Raw genomic sequence first — 6,119 nt, forward strand, 5'->3', positions numbered from 1 at the left:
ATTCTTTGTTTCGAGAACAAAGAATGGAGGCCTCATTCGAGGGCTTTCCCAACACTTCACAATTTAAAGATGGGACACGAGCACCGTGGGACCTTTGTGGACTGTTTGTATTGTATGTTTGCATTGCATTTGTTGTGTTCAAAAATGAAGAAACGCCGGACAGACAGAGGTCATCGCTGATCAAAAGGTTAAAATCAAATGTATTTAATAAAGGAGATGGCGTTGCGGTAAAAAGAACATCTCAGCTGAGGAGCCGCTGGTCTCAGCGACCAACAGGCCCCAGGTCAGTCCTTTGACCATCCCTAGTGCCCGTCTGTCGCCTCCACCTGTGAACTCCAGAACAATGGTTCCTACAGGTATTTATAACAATGCTTAAAGGTGTGAAAGTCAGTGTCCACACCTCTGGGAGTCTTCTGGTGAGTTCAATGTAACTCGGATTTCGAATGATCCTCAGTCAATATCAGTTGTTGTTCAAGTATTACATGCATGCATTCCAGTTGATCACATTACATCAAATACAATCATAACTGCATTGGTATTATTCTAGTACAGTTGCAGAATTACAGTGGTCTTACAATATTGTCATTACTTTATTGATTACACAGTTTCAGAATCATGGCTGTATTCCGGTGTAAACTATATGCATTTTATTAATTTTATGAACCGGATTGTCAATTTGTTTCTAATATCCTACACATTGTATTGTAACTGTATTCATCACTTTTAGTTAATAAATTCTTTAATAAATTTAAAAGTTGACTCTTTTGATTCTTCTGCAGCTGTAGAAATATATCTACGCAACTAGATTCAAATATATTCCAATATCGAGCGCATTAGGCGCGTCAATAACAGGAGAAATTCATTCAACGAGACATAACTAAGTAGTTGTAGCCTAGCTGGTCTGTTTTATTCATGCAATATAGAGTCAGTCAACACAGGCAGCCTGTGCAGACATTTGACCCTGAAAAAGAATCTTCAAAGACCATGGAAAGGGACCTGTGCAGGCTTTTTCTTTAGGTCTGTTGAGCTGCTTCAGAATCAAAATATATACATGCAGTCCTATAACCTTGGTGAGGAGGCTCTATGGCCGATGTCAAAACTCGCACCAAAATCAAATCTATTTAGAGTGGAAAGGTGTATTACAGGTAATAGTCTAAATATGGCTAGATTTGAACATCCATTCATGGTTGCCGATTCGATTCATGGGCGATCTGGGTTAATTTAGAACGATTCGATTCGATTCAGTGACTTAAATTCGATTCAGTAACTTTACTGGACAGTGCAGGCAAAGTTTCTGAGATCCCTGTTGTTTCTTGTAAGGAAATCAGGTTTAAATTAATTATGGATATTATAAACAAGCAAACAACACTTAATGGCAAATGTATTAACCTTTTATTTGAATCAGGTGCCATTTTCAATGTAAACATTAGACAATAATTACACAATGTTTGGATCAATTCACAGAACCCCGGATGTTCAACCACATCGTAGGGTCTCATGTCTTTACAGATAAACTTGTTACTGTGATGTTTGGTGCTGGCGAGGCCTGAGGCGTCTGCAGAGCTGAGTTACCTGCTGCTGCTGCAGCGGTGACGCTGCTAGAGGTCCTGACTGTCGCCGTTGTTTAATCCCACGGCGCCGTAGTACACTGTAAACCCGAATTAGTTGACTTTACTCGCAAATCGCGTGGAAACCCGTTGCCCTATCCCACTTTAGTTTTTACGCAAGCTGAAACTAGAACTGTTGAGTTGTATTAACGTGGAACCGTAAGTTTTTACACAAGCTGAAACTAGAAATGTTGAGTTGTATTAACGTGGAACCTTACGTTTTTACACAAGCTAAAACTAGAAATGTTGAGTTGTATTAACGTGGAACCGTACGTTTTTACACAAGCTGAAACTAGAAATGTTGAGTTGTATTAACGTGGAACCGTACGTTTTTACACAAGCTGAAACTAGAAATGTTGAGTTGTATTAACGTGGAACCGTACGTTTTTACACAAGCTAAAACTAGAAATGTTGCGTTGTATTAACGTGGAACCGTAAGTTTTTACACAAGCTAAAACTAGAAATGTTGCGTTGTATTAATGTGGAACCTTACGTTTTTACACAAGCTGAAACTAGAAATGTTGAGTTGTATTAACGTGGAACCTTAACTTTAGTATTTATATTTATTAGTAGTGTTTTCTCAAAATCATTAGATAAAACTAGCTATTATGACTTGTTATTACTACTCATCATTTAACACAATTATTGTATTTTCCTCTAATTTAATTTGCTTTTGATTTTTTCGTGTTTTTAATATGTTATTAAACACTGTTTCAATTAAATTGGATAAAAAAAACAGAAACACCTGTAAATGCTCCAACGCATTTAACTTTTAATAAAAATGGCCAAACACAGCTAATCACAAAAAGGATCCGTTTCATCTGCCTCAATGAAGGGAGGCCAGAGCATGAACCAACATACTATCATATCAGAACAATATCTAATTCCATCTACATAGACTGATGAAGAACTGAAATATGTATGTATGTATGTATGTATGTATCTATACAATGTCCTATGTCTTTCCGCTACAACTTCGCTCAGTTTAAATTGTCACACAAGTCACATCCTTTAGCACGCTTCCCACAAAATATAAGTGTGTATAGGTGTGTCAGTTTTGTTTGTGGGTGTTGTGTGTGGGTGTTGTATGTGTTGGGGTGTGTGTCTGCGTTTTATGCGTCTGTTTGTCCACCTGTTTTACAGAAAATAAGAAGGTTTACCCCACAGGTAAGAAAAAAAAAAATAGTCAACAGTTTCTTAAAGTAGACTTGACATCTCTTTACATTGCGAGCTGATTTTTCAAAGTCTGTAGCTTTGGCTTTAGGTCAGTGTGAACTAACAAGAGCAATACCTGTTGGATGAACTGAAATGTGAGCTTCATAGTCTTGGGGTAGTTAAGATGGAGTGCATACATGAGTCCAAACACAATGCACATTGCTTTGGGCAGATCTTGAATGCTGTCCATCACGACTTCTCCCTCAATGATGCTTTTCAACGAGGCTGGACTGAGATGCTGGGAAGATGTGAGCACAGCACCTTTACGCTCAATAAGAAGTATCCCAATGTCTGGGTCACAAAAACAATCATCATCGTCAGATTCCTAAATAAAGAAAAACAGAAGAGCACACTCATTACATTATATTTCTCATTTGAAAAAAAACTTTCATTAAAAATGATAAGAAAGCAAGAGCTTACTTACAAAGCCTGCTTTGAAGAAGTCTGTGGGTTGTCCCCAAGGATGATAGGAAGCCCTCTGACACTCAGTTGGCTCTGTAGTCTTTTGGGAATTAAACACAGTACCACAAGTTAGATAGCTAAAATGAAAAACAAATAATGATCTCTAAGAAAGCTTAAACAGGCCGAGCAATGTTTGGATAGAATTATGCAACTAATAGAGTAGCATTGTGATATGATGTTTATACCTAACCGAAGAAAAACAATGCCAAGTACATAATGTGGATGGACTTACATTGGTCTGTCCAACATTCCCTCTCTTGGATCCAAATAACTCGAGGAGACGAGGACTGTGCCGGTCGATGCTCTCATAGAATTCCGTCTTGAGGTTCTTGCCCACAATCCTGCTGAACTCCATGAAGACCTGAAAAATACAGAGAACAATAAAAATCTGAATTTAGATCAACTGAACTATACAAGGCAGCTAAGCCATCTGCGAAGTAGTGCTGTCCTGAAAAACATCCATGAATGTCCTTTTTATACGATTTGAAATATTGATGTTTAAATTAAAAACATCATGCCCCAAATTAAAAATACCAATGTTTCCTTTAAAGAGGACAAGAGAAATATACATCTAGACACATTATATAATAGAAAGATAATTATTTGTTATGTTCTCTTTCTTAAACATACTTGATCTTCGGTGAAAAGGGCAGGCCAGCGTCTCACCATCGTGCTTATGGCAGGTTCCGACTCCACTACCTAATTTCTTCTCAGAACAAACGTCTGATCCATCTTCTGTTTCACAAGAGGTCCGTTTGGTGTTCTCTTCTGCATTTCATCAACCAAGTCTTTACAGGCACCCTCCAGGGCTGCCTGATCAAATGCACACACATTGTTGGTGTAAGCAGGGAAATGGGACAGTTCTACCATAGTTGTTTTAACCGATGTTTTAAAAGGTAACCCCTTTTCGCATAGATAAACTCACAGTACGTACACTTCCACAGCATCCTCACACCACAAGAATCTGTAAAACAAGAAACTGTTTAGGTCAACAACTCAGCACAACAATGTCACTGCTAAATACAATAAGGTAATAAAACCGAAACAACACCTGTGTTACAGAGAAAACCGGCATGAAATTAGCGTGTGTGAGGCCGGTTACACACTGCCGGCGTGGCATTTCTGTTGCGTGTCAGCTGCGTGGATTTTTCTATCTTTTCACACCAGAAACGTGCCTGACGCGGCGCTGCTGCTGCTAGCCGTGTCTGGACACATGCATGTTTCCCATTGATTTACTGCACTCAAGCAGTATACTTCATGTTACACATCAATATATACTGATTTGATTACAGCAAAGACAACGTCGGCAGTATTGACGGTAAATATACTACAGTATATTGCATTCTGTACAGGTGCAATATTTGAAAATCGATCATCTTTTTTTTTTTTTAATTACATTTGTATATCTGCATTTATGTCATAAACTCGAGACTTTCGAACATCAACATGTCATTTATTAATTTGTATTCATGTCAAAATGAAATATACTAATATATCTTTTCATATAAAATCTTGCCTGGAAACGCTTCCAATGCTTGCGTGTGGCGTGAAATAGCCGTCGGTCCTGTTTCTAGCAGGCGTGTGTAAGCTCTAACCGTTTAACTATAAACAGACACGCCACGCAGCCAGTGTGTAGAGAGTGAGAGGGAAAAAGAGAGCGGCCAGTGAATCAATGGCTGCAAGTAGCTCGGGTGTAGCTAAACACCTCCACAGCGGATGTAATTTGCCCCGACAGCGGTTGAATCGTTTTTCTATTGCGTAAAATGGCGGTTGAATAAATGATACAGTAGAACAAACTAACGGTATGCGAGCCGTCCTCAGACTGTTAACACTAAGTTAACTTTAAGTTCAGCTAACACTTTTTGAGTAGCTAGCTAGCTAGTTTTAGCAATAAGCATGTATTAACACCATGCACAGGTTCAAACATTAACATTAGACGGAAATAAAATCTGCGTCAAATTATCTGCAAGCTTTTGGGTATTAAACATTCCCACAAAGATAACTAGGCTACAATAGTTATTTTACATACTAACCATTCCACTTCCACGAGTAAAGTTGCTTTCTTGGATTCCGTCTTCTGCTGCCGATGCCTGTGCTCGTCCCGCCAGGTGAAGAGACCCTTGGACGCACGTTAGACGTTGGTCTGGTCACGTGACCAGGCAGCTTTTTGAATTAGCCCCTCCCCTTTCTTCCAAAAGTGAACATACCGAGATATCTGTGCTAAAAATGATTAGTGCAATGAATTTTTCAGCTAATTAGTACAAACAACTAATGTTGTTTAGTAATGATAGCAGGTTTTTACTAAACATAAAAGAATAAGTAATGATCACTCGTAAGTTTAATTAGAAACAAAATCCGGGTTTACAGTGTAGATGGCCGGAAAGATTCGTCGTGTTTCCGTGTTTTTTTATTTGGCTTCTACATATTCTACAAACAGCGACCGACTTATTTAGAACAACTCCGTGTTTGTAAAAGCCAAAATGTTTCCACGCGCTGGATCGATAAGTTGGTTTGTAAATGTCTCGCTCGCAGTCGTCTCCTCCACGCTGTGTTTTGTTGTTGTTCAGAGTTTCGCGCGGCTGCTGCTGCGTACTGATGACGTCACAGACAGGCAGACTGGATCCAGTAACGTTTAACGTGTCTAAATTGCCAAAAAACAAACAAACACACATCCATACCGGTTTTGTGCTTAAATCCAATGTGCAGTTTCCAAGTATCGATAGAAATCAATTATGTACCATTTCAATCGATATGTAATCGGAATGCAGATTTGCGGAGCACAGATCGATTCAGTTGGATCGCAGGAATATAAATCGATTAATTGATTCAGTGGAT

The 6,119-nt window shown here is 38.8% G+C and overlaps 1 long non-coding RNA gene across 5 annotated transcripts; it reads right to left on the reverse strand.

The window, feature by feature from the left end:
* Positions 1-2,355: 2,355 nt before the first annotated feature.
* Positions 2,356-5,428, reverse strand: LOC120831491 (uncharacterized). 5 transcript variants are annotated; one of them, XR_013453470.1, is made up of 6 exons: positions 5,318-5,428; positions 4,219-4,248; positions 3,951-4,097; positions 3,517-3,645; positions 3,247-3,324; positions 2,356-3,147 (listed from the first exon to the last, which is right to left on the reverse strand). It is a non-coding gene; the product is annotated as an uncharacterized LOC120831491 (long non-coding RNA). The 5 variants fall into 5 exon arrangements; XR_013453467.1 differs by having other exon boundaries at positions 3,915-4,097; XR_013453468.1 differs by having other exon boundaries at positions 3,915-4,097; positions 4,210-4,248.
* Between the last annotated feature and the right edge of the window lie 691 nt (positions 5,429-6,119).

The sequence above is a fragment of the Gasterosteus aculeatus genome, chromosome 18, assembly GCF_964276395.1.
Source record: "Gasterosteus aculeatus chromosome 18, fGasAcu3.hap1.1, whole genome shotgun sequence".
Classification (NCBI taxonomy): domain Eukaryota; kingdom Metazoa; phylum Chordata; class Actinopteri; order Perciformes; family Gasterosteidae; genus Gasterosteus; species Gasterosteus aculeatus.